General features: G+C 38.6%; 1 protein-coding gene and 1 non-coding gene across 4 annotated transcripts in view; one reads left to right on the top strand and one right to left on the bottom strand.

Moving 5' to 3' along the window:
- The window catches only part of DNAJB4 (DnaJ heat shock protein family (Hsp40) member B4), a 50,360-nt gene that overhangs the window by 17,907 nt on the left and 8,226 nt on the right, over positions 1–24,227 (bottom strand). The window lies entirely within an intron of this gene.
- Positions 9,498–9,603, top strand: LOC121027888 (U6 spliceosomal RNA). The gene has a single exon (XR_005788971.1). It is a non-coding gene; the product is annotated as a U6 spliceosomal RNA (small nuclear RNA).

The raw sequence follows: 24,227 nt of genomic DNA, 5'->3' as shown, positions 1-24,227 counted from the left end.
ATTTTCTGCTGAGAAAGACATTGTCAAGCAAATGAGAAAACAAGCCACAGACTAGGAGAAAATATTTCAAAAGACATATCTGATAAAAGACTATTATCCAAAATATATAAAGAACTCTTAAATCTCAACAACAGGAAAACAAACAACCCATTTAAAAAAATGGGCCAAAGAGGGGCGCCCAGATGGCTCAGTCGGTTGAGCGTCTGACTCTTGATTTCAGCTCAGGTCATGTTCTCATGGTACATGAGTTTGAGCCCCGTCTCGGGCTCTGCACTGACAGCATGGAGCCTGCTTGGGATTCTCTCGCGCGCTCTCTGCCCCTCCCTCCCTCTCTCTGTTTCTCTCTCAAAATACATAAAAAAACATTTTTTTTTTTAATGGGCCAGGGGTGCCTAGGTGGCTCAGTCAGTTAAGCATCTGGCTCTTGACCTTGGCTCAAGACATGATCTCAGAGTTAGTAAGTATGAGCCCCCTATGGAGCTCTGCACTGTTAGTACTCAGGATTCTCTCTCTCCCTCTCTCTCTGCTCCTCCCCAGTGGCTTGTGTTCTCTCTCTCTCTCTCTCTCTCTCTCTCTCTCTCTCTCTCTCTCTCCTCCCCTCTCAAAATAAATAAACATTAAAAAAATTTTTTTGAAAGGGGGCATCTGGGTGGCTCAGTTGGTTAAACGTCCAACTTCGGTTTAGGTCATGATCTCACGTTCATGGCTTTGAGCCCCAAGTCAGGCTCTGTGCTGACAGTTCAGAGCCTGGAGCCTGTTTCAGATTCTGTGTCTCCCTCTCTCTCTGCCCCTTCACCACTCATGCTCTGTCTCTCAAAAATAAATAAACATTGAAAAAAATTTTCCATAAAAAAAATTTAAAAAAAGAAAAATGGGCCAAAAAACCTTAAAAGAAACCTCACTAAAGGAGACTAGCAGATGGCAAATAAACATATGAAAAGATGCTCCATATCAAAAGTCATCAGTGAAGTGAAAATAGACAAAGACATCACAACACACCTAGAAGAGTGGCCAAAATTCAGAACACTGGCAACACCAAATGTTGGCAAAGATATAGAGTAATAGGAATTCTCATTCATTGTTGGTAGTACTGCAAAATAATAGTACACTCTAGAAGATAATTTGACGGTTTCTTAAAAAACAAAATATACAGGGGCGCCTGGGTGGCGCAGTTGGTTAAGCGTCCGACTTCAGCCAGGTCACGATCTCGCGGTCCGTGAGTTCGAGCCCCGTGTCAGGCTCTGGGCTGATGGCTCAGAGCCTGTTTCCGATTCTGTGTCTCCCTCTCTCTCTGCCCCTCCCCCGTTCATGCTCTCTCTCTGTCCCAAAAATAAATAAATGTTGAAAAAAAAAAACCAAAATATACACTTATTCAATCCTGCAATCATGCTCCTTGGTATTTACTCAAAGAAACTCAAAACCTAGATCTACCCAAAAACCTGCACATGGATGTCTATAGAAGCCTTATTTGTAATTGCCCAAACTTGGAAGCAGCCAAGATGTCTTCCAGTGGGTGAATGTGATAAACTGGTCATTCAGACAATGGAATATTGTTAAGCACTAAAAAGAAATGAGCTACCAAGCCATGAAAAGACACTGGAGGAACCGTAAGTGCATATTACTAAATGAAAGAAACCAGCCTGAAAAGGCTATATATGACATTCTGGAAAAGGCAAAACTATGGATACGGTAAAAAAATCAGTGATTGGCAGGAGTTAGTGGAAAGGGAAGGATAAATAGGTAGAGTACAGAGCATTTTTAGGGCAGTGAAACTACTCTGTATGATACTGAAATGGTGGGCACATGTCATTTTACATTTGTCCAAAATCATAGAATATACAACACCAAAAGTGAGCCCTAATGTAAATTATCAACTCTGGGTAATAGTGATTTATCAGTAGAAGTTCACCAGTTGTAAATAAATATTCCATCTAGTGGGAGATGTTGATAATGGGGGAGGGGGAATTGTGCATATGTGGAGGTTTATGGGAAATCTCTGTACCTTCCACTCAATTTTGCTGTGAACCTCAAACTGCTCTAAAAAAATAAAATCTACTTAAATATTTTTTTTAAATGGAAAAAAGTGCAATGTTTATATTCTTAAAAATGTTTGTTTTTTTTTAAGTCATCTCTACACCCAGCATGGTGCTTGAACTCACAAACCAGAGACCAAGAGTCAAGCACGCTCTACTGACTAAGCCAGGCAGGTGCCCCTTAAAATATGTATCTTTGATTTTAGGGCCAGAAGATCTTTCCAGTTTTAGTTTCTGTCAATGCCTCATATACCTCAATCATACTAATTTGGAAGTTGCCAAATTGAATCTTCAATTTCTGTTAGTGGACTAGCATAAGGGGGGCTACAAATGTCTAAAGAATAAAGACCTAAGAATTTAAATGCTTTCTAACCTCAGCTCTGTCACTTAATAAGTGAGTTATTTAGGCAAATCATTTAATTTCTCTGAATTCCTAAGTCACAAAGGTTATTGTGAGAATTAGATAATACACATTGGGAAGCACTAAAATGTATGTGATGACATATCCATATAAACTGTTTTCATTAGTTTAAACTATACAAACCATTTTGCTACCATTTGGAGATCTTCCTTTATTCAGGAAGTTTTACTTGTTATAAAGTATGAAAATAACTAGAGTCACCTCCACAGGACTCAGGCATCCTCTAAGGTCATGCCCTTTACCATGTTCCCTTTTCAGACTTTTCTTTCTGAATTTTAGTTTCTTAGTGTCAAAAACAGTAACTGTTCTATGTCTTCCCTATAATAACATGTATACAATATAGTTTATCAAAACACTTCCATGTGCTTTCTCATCTGTTTTCCATATATGCATACACATCTGATATTAAAACTAGTGATAAGATTTCAAAGAGCTTTTCTCTAGCTAGCAATCAAATAGTTATGATATTTATTCTTAAAATCAGAGTAGACATTGTTCTAATAACATACACTTAAAGAGTACTGTGTCTGTTCTATTACTTGGTCTGCTTTTAGATATCTATCTAAATAATTTCATATAATCAAACTACTGACCATGTAGTAATTGGATACATATTTAACCTTTACATGTTATATTTTCCTAAAATGCCTTTAAACCTGAGAATTCTTGTTGAAATTATCATTTATTTCTTACAGCAAATTGCTTTATTGTAAATTTGGAACTCAGATGCTAAATTTTCATTTCTGTGAAAAGATTTCAGACTTTGAGCATAAGTTACAATCCCTAAAAATTTTATCATGGCTACAAATGCAAATTTATCTTTAGGGAAAAAAATAGAAAAATACTGAAGACATTCATTTCTTGCTCCATCTAGGGTATAAGACAGAATAATAAGCTTAAGGCAAATGTCTTTAAGACATTACACCCTATTTAAATTGTTCTAGAAATCCTACTTTTTTCTTGACTATAAAATGTCCTTCCTTAGGTAATTACAGTAATTTGGACTTGTATTTGGAATTAGGCAGTCAATAGCATTTGAGTGCACATTTTATAGTATTTGATGAATACTCTAAAACTTGTTTTAAAAGATGGATGTTATTATAGTGAACATTCTCCATAAATAAAGTATCTCATTCGCAAATATTTACTGAGTGCTTACTATGTGCTATAAACTAGATAGAGAACATCCTTGCTTTCATTCAATTCATATTCTAGTGAGAGAAGAAAACCAAGAAACAAGTTAATAAAGAAGTGATTTAATTTCAGATAGTTTGAAGTGCTTTAAAGAAAATTTTTCAATGTTGCTAAGACAGGGGTTGATGGAGAAACGTTACTTTAGCCAGGATGGTCAGGAAAGACTTCTGTTCAGCTACGTTTTAAGAATTATACCAAAAATTTGGCACTAAGGTAGGTACAGGAAAAGGATCAAGTCTCGTCATTATACTTTTGTTTTTAATGTTTGTTTTTGAGAGAGAGAGAGAGAGAGAGAGAGAGAGAGAACAAGTCAGGGAGGGGCAGAGAGAGAGAAAGGGGATCAGAGGATCCAAAGGGGGCTCTGTACTGACAGCACAGAGCCCTATATGGGGCTCGAACTCACAAACTGTGAGATCATGACCTGAGCCAAAGTCTGACCTCAACTGACTGAACGACCCAGGCACCCCTAGGTATACTTTTAAAAAGGTATAATGCTTTCAGAAAAGCAAATGGAATGGTAAAGAGCTCTTAATGACCTCTTTGATTCTATTATCAAGAGATGTATTCAGCTCTCTTCACCTTTTCCATTTATTCACTTTCCCCATGTATAATCTGTACATATCCCTTCAAACCTACAGCTAACAATCAAGTTTAATAGTTTAATACAAATAGAGTAAACAATTAGTAGCTTCAAATAAGTGTGTTATGTAACTGTTATAGTACTTAAGGGACCATTAAGCCATGAGGAAAGATCATGAAACTTGGAATAAGAGCAGTGGTTCTAATATTCTTAGCTTCATTACCTAGTATCTATGTGAAGTTCTCGAAAAATGACTATTTCTCCGAGACTCAATTCCCTTATTCCATAAAATGGATAACATCATCTATCTCATTAGATTAACATAAAGAGTAAGAAAATATGTGGAAGGGCTTTACAAAAGTAAAATACTATGCAAATGTTAATTATATACTCCTCTTGAGCTGGAATGGTGGGTATGGAAAATGTCTATAAAAGAAAACTATGAGCAGCGTCTTGAAAGATTGATAGAATTTAGAAAGAAAGAGGGGCACAGGGAAGGTTTTCTGTTTGGATCAAGAACACAAAGCCCAGACAAAAAGAGCATAAAATGTATGTGTTACAGCAAAAAGACTGGTCAGGTTAAAGCATAGGATTTAGGAAGGCTCACTTTAGGAAGATGACCGAAGTTATGGTCAGATTGTTGAGAGTTTTGAATGTCTTTTTTTTTTTTTTTTTTTTTACTTACTGATTGCTTTCATGTTCTTCAAAAAGTGACTAGGGCGCCTGGGTGGTTCAGTCAGTTAAGCATCTGCCTCTTGGGCTCAGGTCATAATCTCATGGTTTGTGAGATCTGGGCAAGCCCCGTATCAGGCTTTGCGCTGACAGCATGGAACCTGCTTGGGATTCTCACTCTCCCTCTCTCTCTGCCCTCCCCAGCTTGTGCTCTCTCTCAAAATAAATAAATAAACTTTAAAAAAAAAAGTGCTAATTTATTAAGTCTTTGAAACAAAGTTTATTTTTTTATTTTTATTTTTTTTTTTTTAATTTTTTTTTCAACGTTTATTTATTTTTGGGACAGAGAGAGACAGAGCATGAACGGGGGAGGGGCAGAGAGAGAGGGAGACACAGAATGGGAAGCAGGCTCCAGGCTCTGAGCCATCAGCCCAGAGCCCGACGTGGGGCTCGAACTCACGGACTGCGAGATCATGACCTGAGCCGAAGTCGGACACTTAACCGACTGAGCCACCCAGGCGCCCCAAAGTTTATTTTTTTAAACAATATGACCAATGTGGGGCTTGAATTCATGACCCCAAGATGAAGAATCGCACCCTACCAAATGAGCCATCCAACTGCCCTAAAAAAAACTTTAAAAAAAAAAAAAATTTGATATTTGACATCTCTTAAGTGTCAATTTACTTTGAAGCTAATGAAATTACTTTCTTGGTTCTCTAGGCGTGCAGTGTTATTAACAAAGTTTCATTAATATTTGTAAGCTTCAAGAACACCAGTAAAAGATGTCAAACAAACCTAAAAAGGTAACAAGAGCTTTATCAATCATAATTCTTCCTGGACTACTTACTATCTGTACCGCCAGAATTTCCCAGCACTTTATCACTATAGTTATATTAGAATTCCCAATGATTTCAAGTTTTATACTGTGTCATTGCTTTATTTTACAATACTTTTCCTTCAGGAAGCACTATAATAGAATACACACACTCTATTTTATTCTACATTTTATTGATTTAATGGTCTTTACAAAAGAAATGATTTACAACAAAATTTTGAAAATTTCAAAATACGGTGGTACCTGGCTGGCTCAGTCCACAGAGCATATGACTCTCGATCTCAGGGTTGTGAGTTTAAGCACCACATTGGGTATAGAGATTACTCAAAAATAAAATCATTGGGGGGCACCTGGGTGGCTAAGTTGGTTGGGCATCTGACTTTGGCTCAGGTCATGATCTCACGGTTCGTGAGTTTGAGCCCCATGTCGAGCTCTGTGCTGACAGCTCAGAGCCTGAAAGCTGTTTCAGAATCTGTATCTCCCCCTTTCTGCTTATCCCTTGCTCGTGCGCTGCCTCTCTCTCTCTCAAAAATAAATTTAAAAAAAAATTGGAGGGCACCTGGTTGCCACATTGGTTAAGCATCCAACTTTGGCTCAAGTCATGATCTCATGGTTCGTGGATTTGAGTCCCACATCGGGCTCTCTCCTTCAATGCAGAGCCTGCTTCAGATCCTTTGTCCCCCTTCTCTCTGTTGCCCTCTCCAGCACTCTCTCTCTCTCTCTCTCTCAAAAATAAACATTAAAAAAAAAACTTAAGGGGCGCCTGGGTGGCTCAGTCGGTTAAGTGTCCGACTTCGGCTCAGGTCATGATTTCGCAGTCCATGAGTTCGAGCCCCAAGTCGGGCTCTGTGCTGACTTCTCAGAGCCTGGAGCCTGTTTCATATTCTGTGTCTCCCTCTCTCTCTACCCCTCCCCCGTTCATGCTCTGTCTCTCTCTGTCTCAAAAATAAATAAACGTTAAAAAAAAATTTAAATAGGGCGCCTGGGTGGCGCAGTCGGTTGAGCGTCCGACTTCAGCCAGGTCACGATCTCGTGGTCCGTGAGTTCGAGCCCCGCGACGGGCTCTGGGCTGATGGCTCAGAGCCTGGAGCCTGTTTCCGATTCTGTGTCTCCCTCTCTCTCTGCCCCTCGCCCGTTCATGCTCTCTCTCTGTCCCAAAAATAAATAAACGTTGAAAAAAAAAATTAAAAAAAATTTTTAAATTAAATTTAAAATACATGCCTTCAAAATAGTAAGATAGCATGAAACTGCTTTAAGAGGTTTATAAAAATTGGGGCACCTAGGTGGCTCAGTTGGTTGAGTGTCTGACTCTTGATTTTGGCTCAGGTCATGATTTCATGGTTCATGGGACTGAGCCCAGCATGGGGCTCTGTGCTGACAGCACAAAGCCTGCATGGTATTCTCTTATTCTCTCCCCTCTCTCTCTATCCCACTCCCCTGTTCGCACTCATGTTCTCTCTCTCTCTCTCTCTCTCTCTCTCAAAATATATAAACTTTTTTTTTAAGGTTATAAAAATTACTAGAGTTATCTGAATCAGAAGTATTTTGTTTTTTAAATAATAATTTCTGGGTGCCGGGGTGGTTCAGTTGGTTAAGCATTGACTCTTGAAGTCATGATGTCAAGCCCCATGTTGGGTTCTGCACTAGGCACGGGGTCTACTTAAAAAAAAAAAAAAAAAAAAGATATATACAATGGAATACTACTTGGCAATGAGAAAGAATGAAATATGGCCTTTTGTAGCAATGTGGATGGAACTGGAGGGTATTATGCTAAGTGAAATAAGTCAGGCAGAGAAAGACAGATACCATATGTTTTCACTCATATGTGGATCCTGAGAAACTTAACAGAAGACCAGGGGGGAGGGGAAGGGGAAGGAAAAAGTTACAGAGAGGGAAGGAGGCAAACCATAAGACTCTTAAATACTGAGAACAAACTGAGGGTTGATGGGGGTGGGGGAGAGGGGAAAGTGGATGATGGGCATTGAGGAGGGCACCTGTTGGGATGAGCACTGGGTGTTGTATGGAAACCAATTTGACAATAAATTATTAAAAAAAAAAAAAAAAAGCTGAAGGCATCCTAATGTATACTTGAGATAAATCTATCCCACCCATAGAGGGCATTTGCAGTATATTTAATAACCCATCCTTATCTTTAATTCCCCAAAGAATGGTGACCATTTTGTTTCTATAACCAACATTAAATGAAAAACTAAAACTGTTAAAAAAAAAAAAAATAGAGGCGCCTAGATGGCTCAGTTGGTTGAGTGTCTGACTCTGACTCCTGATTTCGGCTCAGGTCATGATCTCAGGGTTGTGGGTTTGAGCCCCATGTCAGGCTCTGTGTTGAGCATGGAGCTTGCTTAAGATTCTCTCTTCCCTCTCCCCAACTCGCACTCTCTCTCTCTCTAAAAAAAAATAATAATAATTTCCTGGAAGGCCTGGCTGGCTCAGTTGGAAGAGCATGCAACTCTCAATCTCAGGGTTGTGAGTTTGAATCACACATTGGTGTAGAGATTATTTAAATAAATAAATAAATAAATAAATGTATGTTTTTTTCCTTTTTGGGGGAATATAGAACTGATTTTATTCTGTGATGGTATTAAAGTGTATCCTAGGGGTGCGTGGCTGGCTCAGTTGGTGGAATAACAATCATTGGGGTTGTGAGTCCAAGCCCCAAGTTGTGCATGGGGCCTTCTCAAAAAAAAAAAAAAAAAAAAAAAAGGACCTTCTCCTCACAAGGCTTTCCTTATTTAAAAAAAAAAAGTATCCTAATAAAAGAGCCCAGTAACAACTTGCCCTTCTTTCTTACCCTCTTTGATAAGAAGTCATTGAAAAGCTTTACTAGAGGACTAGTGAACATAAAGTGAGCTAATCCCATACTTTCCTAGCAGTTTGGAATCAGTTAGAAGTGTTCTCTACATTACTTGCCAATATTGAATCAGAGAACCAAAAAACTATAGAATTCTAGGTCATTTTAATTGGATCTTGTAAATTGATATTTGATTATAACACTTTGACTATGTCTAAAGATCATATCAGCGTGTTTGGGTGGTTAGTCGGTTGGCCATCCAACTCTTGATTTTGGCTCAGGTCATGATCTCACAGTCGTGGGATTGAGCCCCATGTGGGGCTCTGCACGGACAAGGCAGTGCCTGCTTGGAATTCTCTCTCCCCTTCTCTCTACCCCTCCTAATCCACATGCTCACAAGCTCTCTCTCTCTCTCTCACAAAAAATAAACATTAAAAAAAAAAGATCATATCATCTATAGCAATACTATCCAACAGAAATATAAAGTGAGCTATACATGCAAGCCACATATGTAATGTAAGCATTTCTAGAATCCACATTTTGAAAAAAGTGAAAAGTGAAATTAATTTTAATAATGTATTTTATTTAACCCAGTAAATCCAAGATATTGTCATTACAACATGTAATCAATATAAAAATAATAAGATCTTTCACATTCTTTTTTTTGGTATTACGTCTTCAGAATTTAGTGTTAATTTTACACTTACTCAATTCACATAGCCACATTTCAAGCCCTTAGCTTCATGTGGCTAGTGGCCACTGTATTAGCCAGTGTAGATTCAGAGGTTCCTACTAATGACCAGTGCTATGATCCAATGTTGTAGAAACCTCAACCTGTTAACTTAAGTATATCACATACACATATCCCTCACAGATGCACATTTAGGGGAAATAAAATCTTAACAGATACACTCTAAAGAAAAGTCCATTATAACTTATAAAATAGTATCCCAGTGCTCAGTTCAACAACACCTATACTGTAATTGGAATAACACTGAAAGATTAGCAAGGCCTCTGTGCAAGAACGACGTTCAAATTTGTGAAGATTTACTATCTTAAGAAGAGGTAAATATGTGAAGTGATAGACATGTGGATTAACTAAAGGGGAAGGAATAAACGTTGAAAAAAAAATTTAAAAAAAAAATAAATAAAGGGGAAGGAATCCTTTTACGTTGTAGACATGTATCAAATTATCACAGTGTGCACTCTAAATATGTTACAATTTTGTCAATTTAATTTTAATGTAGAAAAATAGTATTCCATTTTTTTTTTTAAATGGACATCAGGCTTGAACTCACAAACTGCGAGATTATGGCCTGAGCTTAAGTTGGACGCTTAGCCAACTGAGTAACCCAGGCACCCCAATAGTATTCCATTTTTTTATCTTAAAAAAAATTTTTTTTAATGTTTATTTTTGACAGAGAAAGAGAGAGAGAGAGAGCAGGGGAGGGGAAGAAAGAGGGGGACAGAGGATCTGAAGTGAGCTCTGCACTGACAGCAGCAAGCCCAATGCAGGGCTTGAACTCACGAATCATGAGATCATGACCTTACCAGAAGTTGGATGCTCCACCAACTGAGCCACCCAGGTGCTCCCATTTTTTATCTTTAAATAAAACATACTTGTATTTTTTTTTAATACTTTACATTTAGAATGAAATAGTGGGAATGGCTCCATTTACACATGCTTACTCAGTGTATACTTTTACAATGCTGAAAGTAAAAGCCACATTAGGAAATGAGGAATTTATGTGATTTTTCACTTTATTCTTTTCTAAAGTTTCTCCTTTCATAAGAAGTCAAAGAAGGCATCAGAATCCCTTGAAAAACTTAATTGGCTAGAGAAAGGGTAGTAGTCTGTAGCTACAGTGAAACCAACAGTTCCTCAGAATAAGACAACTAGCACAAATAAAAAAAAAATGTCTGTAGCACAGAGGAGAGACAGGAAAGATTACAGGCTATTTCACTGAACTGTCAGAATCTTAACCAAGACTGCAATAAACTGATTATCTAGCAAGTTTGTTTGTTTAGCTCTCCCAATGTTTAAAACTCAAATGATTTCATTTAAATCAGTACCTAATCCAAACTATCAAATATCTTCAAAATATGTTGCATCCATTAGGTCATAATTAAACCACTGCTACTATGATTCGACTATGATTCAAAGACTTTATTTGCAACCTGCCAAATATTAATTAGGAAATGTATAAAATAAGCCAACATATTATATAGTATTCAACACTACTATAAAATTAGGCCATGGACTGCCTAATTCCAAATAAAATGAGCCCAAACTACTGTAACTGCTTAAAAAGAACAACTGAAGTTTAAATGGATAGGGTTTAACATTTGGCTATTTAATATTTTAAAATGAAGTCTTTTTATTATCTAAACTAAATCAGGAAGTCAAGGCAACAGTTATTGAGGCCCTCCTGTATTATATGCCATGAAGTATAAAACAGTAGAAGGCAGGATCCCTGCCCTTGGGAGTTTACAATACAAATATATAAAATAGTACCTTTCACTATATGGTGGCAGAGTTGGGAGGTTGCAGCAGAGACTATGGCCCACAAAACCTAAAAATGTAAATGTTTCACCTTTAACAAAAACATTTGCCAACCCTTGCTTTATACAAATTATTCTTCACTAGAGGGAGAAAGAAGTCTAAATATGCACTAGAGTAAAATTTTATTATATCTAGCAAACTTTTAAAAACCTAGTTTTGGGGTGCCTGGGTGGCTCAGTCAGTTAAGTGTCCAACTCTTGCATTCAGCTCAGGTTATGATCTCATGGTTTATGGGTTCAAGCCCCACATCGGGCTCCATGCTGACAGTGCAGAGCCTGCTTGGATTCTGTCTCTCTGTTCCTCCCAGCCTTACGCTCCCTCTCTCCAAAATAAATAAACTTAAAAAAATAAGATAAAAAACTGTAGTTTTCACTATAAACACAGCACTCACTATAAAACATCAGCCTGGCTGATGGTAAAATAAAACTTGTATGTATTAATTCTCAACCAGGGCATATCTGCTAAGGGGAATATATTTGAATATTTAGGGTGGTAAGTAAGCTATTTGTTTAGCAAAAAGGGGGAATATGTTTTAAAAGGTTGACAAAGACTTTAATCATACCTCTATACTGTCCAGCTTAATCATCTTCAACTAACCCATCCCTCCTGGCCATAAATGACTTTGGCTGTTTGCCAAAATCAAATTTACCCACAAAGTAGTCGATTCTCATTATTTGCCATAGTTATGTTCTATAAAGTTGTCATGGATGCTGAATTAGTGAATGCTAATTAACAAATAATAATACTAATTAGTGAATACAAGCAAAATGGCAGGGTTAAGTCAGGTCATCAATACATAACCTTGTTTTATGTGTTTCTGTTTAGACACCTCATTTAATGTACCATTGAACTCCTGGCCAATAGTACCATAACTTGGGCCTGCATGAAGTTTTTCTAACACATGTATTCTCTCTCACCTCACAGCCTTCTTGTGCCTAGGAACACTAGACAGCAAATCAGCCGTATATTGAAACATTACTTTAAACAGTAAAATCACCAACAAAAAGCATAAAATGCAAAAATGCACTAACTAGGTCACAAAAACTTGTTTATGAGAGCTAAAATAAGTTGTAAGCACTGCCTTGCTAGACCTCAACTGGGAACATAGGATTTATGTGTATCCATATCGATATCTATATAGATATAGATAGATATGTATAATATATATATATATGATATATATGATATCTATATATATAGATATCGATATATACATATCGATAGATATGTATAATAGATATAGATATAGATACAGATAGATAGATATAGATATATAGATATCAATATAGATATGTATAATATATATACACTTTTTCTTTCCTACTCTGCCTGTGCATATGTCTGCAAATGACCAGGAAAGCATCTCAAATGCTGATTTCAGAGTTACAAATACATTTTAGAGAGGGCAAATATGAAAGTACAGAATTGGTGAATAATGAAGGATCAACTGTATGATACACTACTACTGATAATCTTCTAAATTAATGATGATCAGTTAAAAAACTGTTTTTGAGCAAAAACAACATTAAGTCCAGTCACCCAAAGTAATGTCTCTGAAGTAATATTTCATTATAAAGGAATATAAAGGAAAACAATGTGGGTGTATTCCATTATCCCCCTCTGCAGAGAGCTTACTACTGCTTTGAGACTCAGCCTCTAGTTGGGCAAATCTGAGCCCCAGCTTGATTAGGTTCTCCTGAGCTCCAGTTCCCATATTTTCCCCAGTATCTCCACTCTATCACTTATCACAATGATATAACCACCTCTTTGCTTATGCCTTACCCACACAGTTGTAACTTTTTTCCCTACAACTTTTTTTTCTAGTATAAAGCCATATTTATAATATATCGCTATTCAATTAACTTTTACTGAGTAAATAATTATGAAATGAGAAATTACAAGGATGCAAAGTATAATGACTATAGTATACAATCACAAGTGGGTAAATTTAAGTAATAAAAAGGTAAAATGTATGCAATTTGCCAACAAACTGTATTTGGGGGTTTGGAAGGATTTTATTTATTTTTTTTAATTAAATTTTTTTTAATTTTTTTTTCAACGTTTATTTATTTTTGGGACAGAGAGAGACAGAGCATGAATGGGGGAGGGGCAGAGAGAGAGGGAGACACAGAATCGGAAACAGGCTCCAGGCTCTGAGCCATCAGCCCAGAGCCTGACGCGGGGCTCGAACTCCCGGACCGCGAGATCGTGACCTGGCTGAAGTCGGACGCTTAACCGACTGCGCCACCCAGGCGCCCCTTGGAAGGATTTTAGATTGCCCTCTAGACTGAAGAAAGGTGTGCTCAGTTGGACTACTAATGAAAGTATAGAATATACGAAGAGTACATTTGAAGGGAAAAATGAGTTCCACCTAGAATATGCCTACCACCCTATTAATGACCCACTCATCTAGATTACTTCCATACTTGGTAATTTTATTGCTTGCTAAGACTGCATTTGTAACTACTATACGTTGTAACAACTTCTTTCTCTAGCTAACTCCCCAACTACAATGTAAGATCATATGGGAAAGGTTTATTTAAATTAAAAAAAAATTTTTTTAATGTTTATTTATTTTTGAGACAGACCCACAGACTGCGAGCAGGGGAGGGGCAGAGAGAGAGGGAGACACAGAATCTGAAGTAGGCTCCAGGCTCTGAGCTGTCATCACAGAATCCCAATGCGGGGCTCGAACTCACGAACTGTGAGATCATGATCAGAGCTGAAGTCGGATGCTTAATCAACTGAGCCACCGAGGCGCCCTGGTTTATTTCATTTTTGACTACTAAAAACCTAGTACAACAATATTTAATTGAATTGAATGTGGATGAAGATGTCCAGAAGAAAGTTGGATATTCTGAACTGGGGGCTAGGGAAAAAAAAAGTCTTATGAGATACCACCTCACACCTGTCAGAATGGCTAACATTAACAACTCTGGCAACAACAGATGTTGGGGAGGATGCAGAGAAAGAGGATCTCTTTTGCACTGCTGGTGGGAATGCAACTGGTGCAGCCACTCTGGAAAACAGTATGGAGGTTCCTCAAACAATTAAAAATAGAACTACCCTACAACCCAGCAATTACACTACTAGGTATTTATCCAAAGGATACAGGTATGCTGTTTCAAAGGGACACATGCACCCCAAAGTTTATAGCAGCACTATCAACAATAGCCGAAATATGGAAAGAGGCCAAATGTCCATCGATGGATGAATGGATAAAGATGTGGAATACACACACACACACACACACACACACACACACACACACACACACACAATGGAGTATTACTCAGCAATCAAAAAGAATGAAATCTTGCCATTTGCAACTATGTGGATGGAACTAGAGGGTATTATGCTAAGCGAAATTAGTCAGAGAAAGACAAGTATCATATGACTTCACTCATATGAGGACTTTAAGATACAAAACAGATGAACATAAGGGAAAGGAAGCAAAAATAATATGAAAACAGGGAGGGGGACAAAACATAAGACACTCTTAAATAAGGAGAACAAACAGAGGGTTACTGTAGGTGTTATGGGAGGGGGAATGGGCTAAATGGGTAAAGGGGCATTAAGGAAACCAGTCCTGAAATCCCTGTTGCACTATATGATGCTGGGGGAGAGGGGTGCCTGGGTGGCTCAGTTGGTTAAGCATCTGACCTTGGCTCAGGTCATGATCTCATGGTTCATGAGTTTGAGCCCCGTGTCAGACTCTGTGCTGCCAGCTCAGAGCCTAGAGCCTGGAGCCTGCTTCGGATTCTATGTCTCCCTCTCTCTCTACCTCTCCCCTACTCACACTCTGTGTCTCTCTCTCAATAATAAACATTAAAAAAGAAAAAGAAAAAAGGCACATAAAAAAAAGGAAAAAGAAAAAAATTTTTTTAAAAATCTATAAAGAACTCCCCAAACTCCACACCTGAAAAACAAATAATCCAGTGAAGAAATGGGCAGAAAACATGAAGAGATACTTTTCCAAAGAAGACATCCAGATGGCCAACAGACACATGAAATGATGCTCAACATCACTCATTATCGGGGAAATACAAATCAAAGCCACACTGATATACCATCTCACACTGGTCAGAGTGGCTAAAATGAACAAATCAGGAGACTATAGATGCTGGTGAGGATGGGGAGAAATGGGAACCCTCTTGCACTGTTGGTGGGAATGCAAACTGGTGCAGCCACTCTGGAAAAATGTGGAGGTTCCTTAAAAAATTAAAAATAGAACTACCCTATGACCCAGCAATAGCATGCTAGGAATTTATCCAAGGGATACAGGAGTGCTGATGCATAGGGGCACATGTACCCCAATGTTTATAGCAGTGGTTTCAACAATAGCCAAGTTATGGAAGGAGCCTAAATGTCCATCAACTGATGAATGGATAAAGATGGGGTTTATATATATGATGGAATACCACTTGGCAATGAGAAAGAATGAAATCCTGCCATTTGAAGCAACATGTATGGAACTGGAGGTTACCATATGGTAAGTGAAATAAGTCAGTCAGAGACAGATACCGTATGTTTTCACTCATATGTAGATCTTGAGAAATTTAACAGAAGACCATGGGGGAAGGGAAGGGGGTAAAAATTACAGAGAGGGAGGGAGGCAAACCATAAGAGACTCTTCAATACAGAGAACAAACTGAGGGTTAATGGAGGGTGGAGGAGAGGGGAAAGTGGGTGATGGGCATTGAGGAGGGCACTTGTTGGGATGAGCACTGGGTGTTGTATGGAAGCCAATTTGACAATAAATTATATTAAAAACAAAAAGGAAAAAAGAGGAATTTTTTTTTTTTTTTTTTTTTTTTTAAGAGACAGAGAGAGGGTAGGAGGGAAAGACAGAATCTTAAGCAGGCTCCAATCCCAGCGCAGAGCCTGATGCAGGGCTTGATCTCACAAACTATAAGATCATGACCTGAGCTAAAATCAAGAGTTGATCACTTAACTGACTGAGTCACCCAGGCACCCCAAGAGGAATAATTTTTGGAAGAATCAAAGAGCTTTAGGATGCCCAGCATTTAAGGGGTACATCACTCAAAGGGAGACAATGAAAACCACTGAGAAGGAACAGAGACTAACCAGGTAAGAATGGAATGGCAGATACTACTGCTTATGAACCAAATAGCCATTCTTATCTTCTTTCTGGCTTAACAGATATCCAAATTCTCCCAAAATAATGAACTCAAGGAAGGTGGGAGCTTCCCCAGGCCTGGGGAATGACTCATGGTTAGCTTAAATCAATAATAGTAATCACATTTCCTTTTGCCAATGATTGGTGTAGGGGTGGCCAATGACATGGAAGGGAAATGCTCTGGGGAACTTTAGGCAGACTGTCCTCCTTATAAATACCTACTCAGGAGAAACCCTAGTACTGCCTTTCTGCTTCTGGGTAATGAAAGCATGCTTGTTGCCTTACAACCCTGAAAGTAAACATCTGTGACACAGTGAGAATGGTAGAGGGTAAAGAGCAAGAGCCTGGGTTCCGGACACTGTTGTTACATCTTTGAATCAATCCTGAAACCATCCATCATTGGACTTACTGTTAGAGAGATTCTGTTACTTGGATCTGAAAGCATCATGATACCATTGGTGTCCCAAAACCAAAAGGAGGAGTGTTTGTTTTTTTAAATTTTCTTGGGGCGCCTGGGTGGCGCAGTCGGTTGGGCGTCCGACTTCAGCCAGGTCACGATCTCGCGGTCCGGGAGTTCGAGCCCCGCGTCAGGCTCTGGGCTGATGGCTCAGAGCCTGGAGCCTGTTTCCGATTCTGTGTCTCCCTCTCTCTCTGCCCCTCCCCCGTTCATGCTCTGTCTCTCTCTGTCCCAAAAATAAGTAAACGTTGAAAAAAAAAATTAAAAAAAAATTTTTTTTTCTTTATTTTTGAGAGAGAGAGTACAAGTGGAAGAGGAAGAGAGAGAGAGGGAGACACAGAATTCGAAGCAGGCTCCAGGCTCTAAGCTGTCAGCACAGAGCCCGATGTGGGGCTCAAACTCATGAACTGTGAGATCATGACCTGAGCTGAAGTCGGACGCTTAACCAACTGAGCGACCCAGGTGCCCTGGTTTATTTAATTTTTGACTCCCAAACACCTAGAACAACAATATTTAATCAAATTGAATGTGGATGAAGACGTCCAGAAGAAAGTTGTAATATTCTGAACTGGGGACTAGTTCATGACCTGAGCCGAAGTCAGATGCTTAACCAACTGAGCCACCCAGGAGCCCCAAGGAGGAGTGTTTCATGAAGGATATAGGAAAGTCAAAAGTAATAAAATACCCACAAGAGAATGATTTTGGTTTCAAGAGTTATAGGTATTCATGGTAAGCATTCAAAAAAGCATTAACTATGTGCAAGCCCTACTCTAAAAATTTAACACAAAGAATCCCGTTTAATCTCTTACAACAATCATATGAGGGAGGCAGATGGAATTGTAGTCAGTGAAAAGCAAAAGCCAGCATCCAGTGGATTGAACAAGACGGAATAGTAAATTTAAACACTTCTAGGAAATCATCTGAAGAAAAGAGAGAATTATATATAAGGGAAGGAATAAAGGAGGTTTGAAGATGGTCAAGAAAGGAAGAAAACAACAGAGAGGAAAATGAAATATATAAAAATACAACACATAAGAAACGATTGCTTAGGTAAGGTTCAGAGAAGATAGGAAGGTTTGGTACCAAGAGTACAAGTAGATAAAATTTGAACAAAATGAGAAAGGGCTCTGAGATGAAGAGAAAATAAATAAGGACAAATTTATAAATTTGAAGGCAAGAAGACTGACTAGGAAGACCAAGAAGTTCATACATGATATCAATGTTTTTTAAAAGAATGTAAGTTTATTTATTTTTGAGAGAGAGCACACGTGAGCATGCACACGTTGGGGAGGGGCAGTGAGAGGGAGAGAGACAGAGAGAATCCTAAGTAGGTTCCTTGCTCTCAGCACAGAGCCCAAGGCGGGGTTCAAACTAACGAACCATGAGATCATGACCTGAGCTGAAACCAAGAATTGGATGCTTACCTGACTGAGCCAACCAGGCGTCCCTAAAAATTTTTTTAAAAAGGACATCCACTACTAAAGAGCTGAGGAAAAAATTGGGCATTTGATAAGAATGGTGGTGGTCTGAAATAGCAGTTATGGGAAATAGAAAGGCAAATAATCAGGAACAAGTAAAATATTACTAAATTGGGCCCAGTCAAAACCAAGAAATCATGATGAATGGACATTTATTTCTTTACAAACATTTTAAATTTAAAAAAACGTTTTAAGTTTATTTTAAGAGAGAGAGCACGAGTGGGGATGGGGTAGAAAGAGGGAAAGAACCAAGAGTCAGACGCTCAACCAAATGAGCCACCCATGCACCCATCTTTACAAACATTTTAAGGACCTTCCATATGCCAAGGTATCTTTCTAGGTACCTGGGGATACAGTATGAACAAAAATCCCTGCCTCATGTATTTCACATTCTAATGGGGGAGATATAAAGATTTTTTTTAATTAAAAATATTTTTTAAATACTACTATATGGAGTAGTATTCCTATGGTGGTAGGAATCAAGAAAAATGAGGAAAAGGAAAATAAGGGAACTAAAATTTTATATTGGGTGGCCAAAAATGGCCTCACAGAGAAAATGACATTTGTACTATGACAGAGTGAAAGCTATGTATATTTGTGGGGGTTGAACATACCATGTAGAGGGAAAAATCAAGTACAAGAGTCTGGAGGTGAGGGAATGCCAAGCATCTTCAAGATGTAGCTGTGTCAGAATGATGGGGTGGGGATGTGGTCAGAGAAATAATAAGTGGCTAGATGGTGTAGAGCCTTGTAGGCCACTAAACACTTTGGCTCATATTGAAGGAAGATAAGTCATTGGAGCGTTTTATGCAGAATGACATGATTGCTTTGGCCTCTGTGTTAAAAGTGAGAAAGGATGGTGGGCAATGATGGAAGACCAATGAGATTATATCGCAGTAATTCAGATGGCTTGGACTATAATGTAGCAGTGAAGGTGTTATTTATTTTAAAGATGGAGTCAATAGGACTTCCTGATGAATCAGATGTGGGATATGAGAGAAATCAATAATGACAACAAGGTTTTTCAGCCTCAGCAAACTGAAAGAACACAATTGCTATTGACTAATATAGGAAGATAGGAGAGCAGAGGGTTGGGGAATTGGGGAGGTCAATATAGGACATACTAAGTTTAAGATGCCTATTAAACTTACAAATGGTAGTATCTAATTGGCAGTTGGATATAGGAGTCTAGTATTCAAAGAAGCAGTCCAGATGGAAGATAAATCACTGGGAGTAGAGGTAACCTTAAAACCTCGAGGCTAGAGATTATACTAGAGTGAATACAGACAGAAAAAAAGACCCAAGGACAGAGTCCTAAGATTCACAAATTCAGTAGTAATAACTATTACTAGGAAGGTGGGGCCTCTCACTTATCCCCAGGAGATGAATCTTAATTATTCAAAACCGAGCATGTTACTTGCTAGAGTAAGCCTGTGATTCAGCTTTGGTCAGCACAAGGTTAGTCCGATTGGTGTCCGGGGGAAGGGAGTAGTAGAAAAGTTTTCTTGCTTTTAAAGACAAAAAACTTTCTTCCACTTTATAGTTATCAGTGCATAACATTGGGAACCATGGTAACATTTATGCAATCATCTGGAGCATTAAGACACATGCTGAGGATGGCAGAGGGCAAAGATGAAAAAACAATGGGTATATCATATATTGCTGAGCTGCTAAATCAACTAGCCCTAGAGCCACTTAATGCCTGGATTTTTTGGCTATTATTTAATATTGGTTTTCATTACTTATGGGAAATAGTATCTGGTTACAATCTCATTTTTAATTTTTTTTTAGAGAAATGATTTTATTTATTTTGAGAGAGAGGGAAAGAGAGAGCACATACAGGGCAGAGAAAGAGGAAGAGAGAGAATCCCATGCAGAGCCTGATGAGGCTTCAACTCACGACCTGTGAGATCATGACCTGAGTTGAAGTAAGATGCTTAAATGACTGAGCCACTCAGGCGCCCCTCATTTTTAATTTTCATAGCAATGCTTAGGGTATCAAAAACAAACTGAAACTCAGGGGGCACCTGGTTGGCTCAGTGGGTAGAGCATGTGACTCTTGATCTTGGGATCATGAGTTTGAGTCATACATTGGGCACAGAGTTTAATTTAAAAATAAAAACATTTAAGGGGCACCTGGGTGGCTCAGTTGATTAAGCGTCTGACTGTTGATTTTGGCTCAGGTCATGACATAATGGTGCATGAGTTTGAGCCTTGCATAGGGTTCTGTGTTGACAGTGCAGAGCCTGCTTGGGATTCTCTCAATCCCTCTCTGCCCCTCCCTAAGGAGCACGTGTGCACGTGCACGCACACATACATGCTCTCAAAATAAATAAACTTAAAAACAAAGTTTAGGGGTGTCTGGGTGGCTCAGTCAAACATCTGACTTCAGCTCAAGTCATGATCTCAGTCTGTAAGTTTGAGCCACGTGTCGGGCTCTGTGCTGACAGCTTGGAGCCTGGAGCCTGCTTCGGATTCTATGTCTCCCCTGCTCCCTCTCTCTCTGCCCCTCCCCCGCTCATGCTCTGTCTCAAAAATAAACATTTTTTAAAATTTTTTAAAAAAAGAAAGTTTAGGGACACATGGGTGGCACAGTTGGTTAAGTAAGCATCTGACTTTCGCTCAGGTCATGATCTCACGGTTCGTGGCTTTGAACCCCATGTCAGGCTTTGTGCTGACGACTCGGAGCCTGGTGCCTGCTTCAGATTCTGTGTCTCCCTCTCTCTGCCACTCCCCAACTCTCTCTCAAAAATGAATGAACATTAAAAAAAAATTTTTTTTAAGAAAAAATTTAGGGCGCCTGGGTGGCTCAGTCTGTTAAGCATCCAACCTTTGGTTTCAGCTCAGGGCATGATCTCAGTTCATGAGTTTGAACCCCACATGGAGTTCTGCACTGATGGTGTGGAGCCTGCTTAGGATTCTCTCTTTCTCTCCCCTTCCTGCACTCTCATTCTCAAACTAAATAATTAAACCTAAAAAAAATTACTAATATTAAAAAGAAAGTTTAATAAAAATAAAAAGATTTAAAAACAAGCAGAAACTCAAAAAAGGTTAAACTTGGAAAGGTTAAATAACTTCACACCTAGGTAACAAATGGTGAATTGAAGCTCAACTAACTCCAATATGTATTTTATTTAAAAAAAATTTTTTTAACGTTTATTTATTTTTGAGACAGAGAGAGACAGAGCATGAATGGGGGAGGGGTAGAGAGAGAGGGAGACACAGAATATGAAACAGGCTCCAGGCTCTGAGCCTTCTGCACAGGGCCTCGAACTCACGGACCGCGAGATCATGACCTGAGCCGAAGTCGGCCGCTTAACTGAGCCACCCAGGCACCTTCCAATATGTATTTTAAATGATTAAGAGTCATGGATTTAGGGGTGCCTGGGTGACTCATTTGATTAAGCATCTAACTTGATTTCGGCTCAGATCACGATCTCATGGTTTGTGGGTTCAATCCCTTGTTGGGCTCCACGTAGACAGTGCAGAGCTTGCTTAGGATTCTCTCTCTCCTGTCTCTCCCCTACTCATGCTCTCTCAAAATAAATATTTAAACTTAAAAAAAAAAAGAGTTGTAGATTTAGGGGTGCCCGGTGGCTCAGTCAGTTGAGTGCTCGACTCTTGATTTAGACTCAGGTCATGATCCCAGGGTCATGGGATCAAGCCCTGGATTGGGCTCTGCGCTGAGGATGGAGTCTGCTTGAGATTCTTTCTCTCTCTGCCCCTCACCCCCACTTGTGCACACTCTCTAAAATTAAAAAAAAGAAAAAAAAAAGAGTTGTGGATTTAAAGAGTAGACACGAGGGGCGCTTGGGTGGCGCAGTCGGTTAAGCATCCGACTTCAGCCAGGTCATGATCTCGCGGTCCCTGAGTTCGAGCCCCGCATCAGTTTCTGGGCTGATGGCTCAGAGCCTGGAGCCTGTTTCCGATTCTGTGTCTCCCTCTCTCTCTGCCCCTCCCCCGTTCATGCTCTGTCTCTCTGTCCCAAAAATAAATAAATGTTGAAAAATAAAAAATTAAAAAAAAATAAAGAGTAGACACGACTGACAGAAAAGGGGAATGAGAGTTGGGAATTCTTGAAGTGACTGGCAAACTGAAGCCAGGAAGTAATAGAGATTGAAAGAAAAGGGAAATATGAAAAGACTAGAACTTTGGTGAATATGGAGTTTCTGGCCAGCATAGTCAGAAGTACTCAGTAGTATCTGATTTAAGATGAAGTTCCCTGAATGTGACCTGGCTAGCAACTGAGGCCTTTACTCAGGGTTGCAAACAGAACACGAATGAGAATCAGGATGACAATAACTGGCAATTACGTGATTATTTCAAGTAATTTTACATACTCACACTCCGAAGTAAATGTTTAATGAATGAATGATCTGATCATTAAACTTCCTCCATTCCAACTCTTCACCCCATTGTTTAATAAACTACAGATTATTCTTAGGATTTTATTTATTTATGCCACCCAGTGTGGGGCATGAATTTACAACTTTGAGATTTACAACTTTGAGATCAAGAGTCCAAACTCTCCACAGATTGAGCCAGCCAGGGGCTCCAGATTATTCTTTTTTAGACTGATGCAAAGAACTATCTGAAAACAAAGATGGAGTCTTTGTAGTGATTCATGGTTTCCTTCAACATTCACTTGCTAGAATAAGATTCCTGAGGGTAAGCATATTTGTCTGTTTTGCTCACTAAGGTATCTCCAGCACCAAGAACAATGCCCAGCATTTTTCCTGAATTGAATAAGTAAGTACCTATGGATGACAGGTATTATTTTAATCACAAAGGTAAATAAAACAATTCCTACACTTAAGGAGTTTACCATTTTAAAGGCTCTAAGCAAAAATCTCTTGGTCTTCACTTATATCAAATACATCATCATTAAAGAGCAAGGTTGTTAAGAATCCAAGTATTTATTACCTGTCCTGGATAAAAGAAATGTATTGTAGTTTTCATATGTTTTTAAATTTAAAAAATAAACTATTATCCTATCTTGAAAAGTTAGTACTTCTATCATTAGGCACTACAATTAGGTGACCTGTTATAAGTAATGATTATGGTAAATCACAAACAATAATTTCAGATGCTTCTAAAAATTTTAATTCCTTCTTTTCATTATCAAGTCCTTTCAAATATATTTAACAAAAACGAAGTGAGAATATCAGTTAATATGAAGCAACATAAAAGAACAAACAGAATCAGAAGGCAAATTCCAAAGAGATCACTGGCTATAAATAGAGACATGGAAATGTCAGGAGAGAGAAGCAAAGTTCCACTAAAAAACAACAACAAAACTGTATACCAAGTGGGCTTTACATCTCAAACCCACCCATTTTCAGTTAAGGATTTCTTTGGCAAAGATCCTCTTTCTTTCAATAATCTATCTCAAAATGTAAATATTGTGAGTAAAGGTAGATGTCCTCATTACAAATATCAAGATGTTTTTGGTTCTGCAAAGATTCTTCTTCCCTTTGTATTTAAGGAGCAGAAAACCTTCAACTGAAACTTAACCCAATCATTGCTGCTTCACAGAGTTTGTTGATGAAATAAAGAGCGCTGGATTAGTAATCTAGTCTTGGCTCTGCCATTAATCTTGTCACTTTGTGTATGGCTCTCAAGCAATCTGGGTCCCAATTTCCTCCACCATAAAATGAAAGAAACAGACTAGATGATCTTCAAGGTCTTTTCAAGTCTGCAAGTCTAAGAAAAGTTGAGTGAGGGTACACTTCCATGCTATAGCCTCAAAGGCCCCCAACATTCATAACCACATATTCAACAATTTGTTTAATTCTAGTTTTGCAGGAAAATGGTTAATATGGTAACAAACAATTCAACTTGATATTAAGATTTTATCAACATAAAAGCACCAAACCATACTGGGTAAACCAAAGAGTAAGATCTAGTCCTTGACCAGCCCTCTCTTACACAGACAGAAAAGCAGAGAACAAGATCTCGGTGTTTAGAACATTTACTAGTCTAGCTGGGGAAACAAAATTTAAGCTAAATTCCACATTTATTAAATACTTATTGCATAATAGGGCA

The sequence above is a fragment of the Herpailurus yagouaroundi genome, unplaced genomic scaffold (assembly GCF_014898765.1).
Source record: "Herpailurus yagouaroundi ecotype Mexico unplaced genomic scaffold, PumYag 77, whole genome shotgun sequence".
Taxonomy (NCBI): Eukaryota; Metazoa; Chordata; class Mammalia; order Carnivora; family Felidae; genus Herpailurus; species Herpailurus yagouaroundi.
This window is presented reverse-complemented; position numbering and strand designations above follow the sequence as displayed.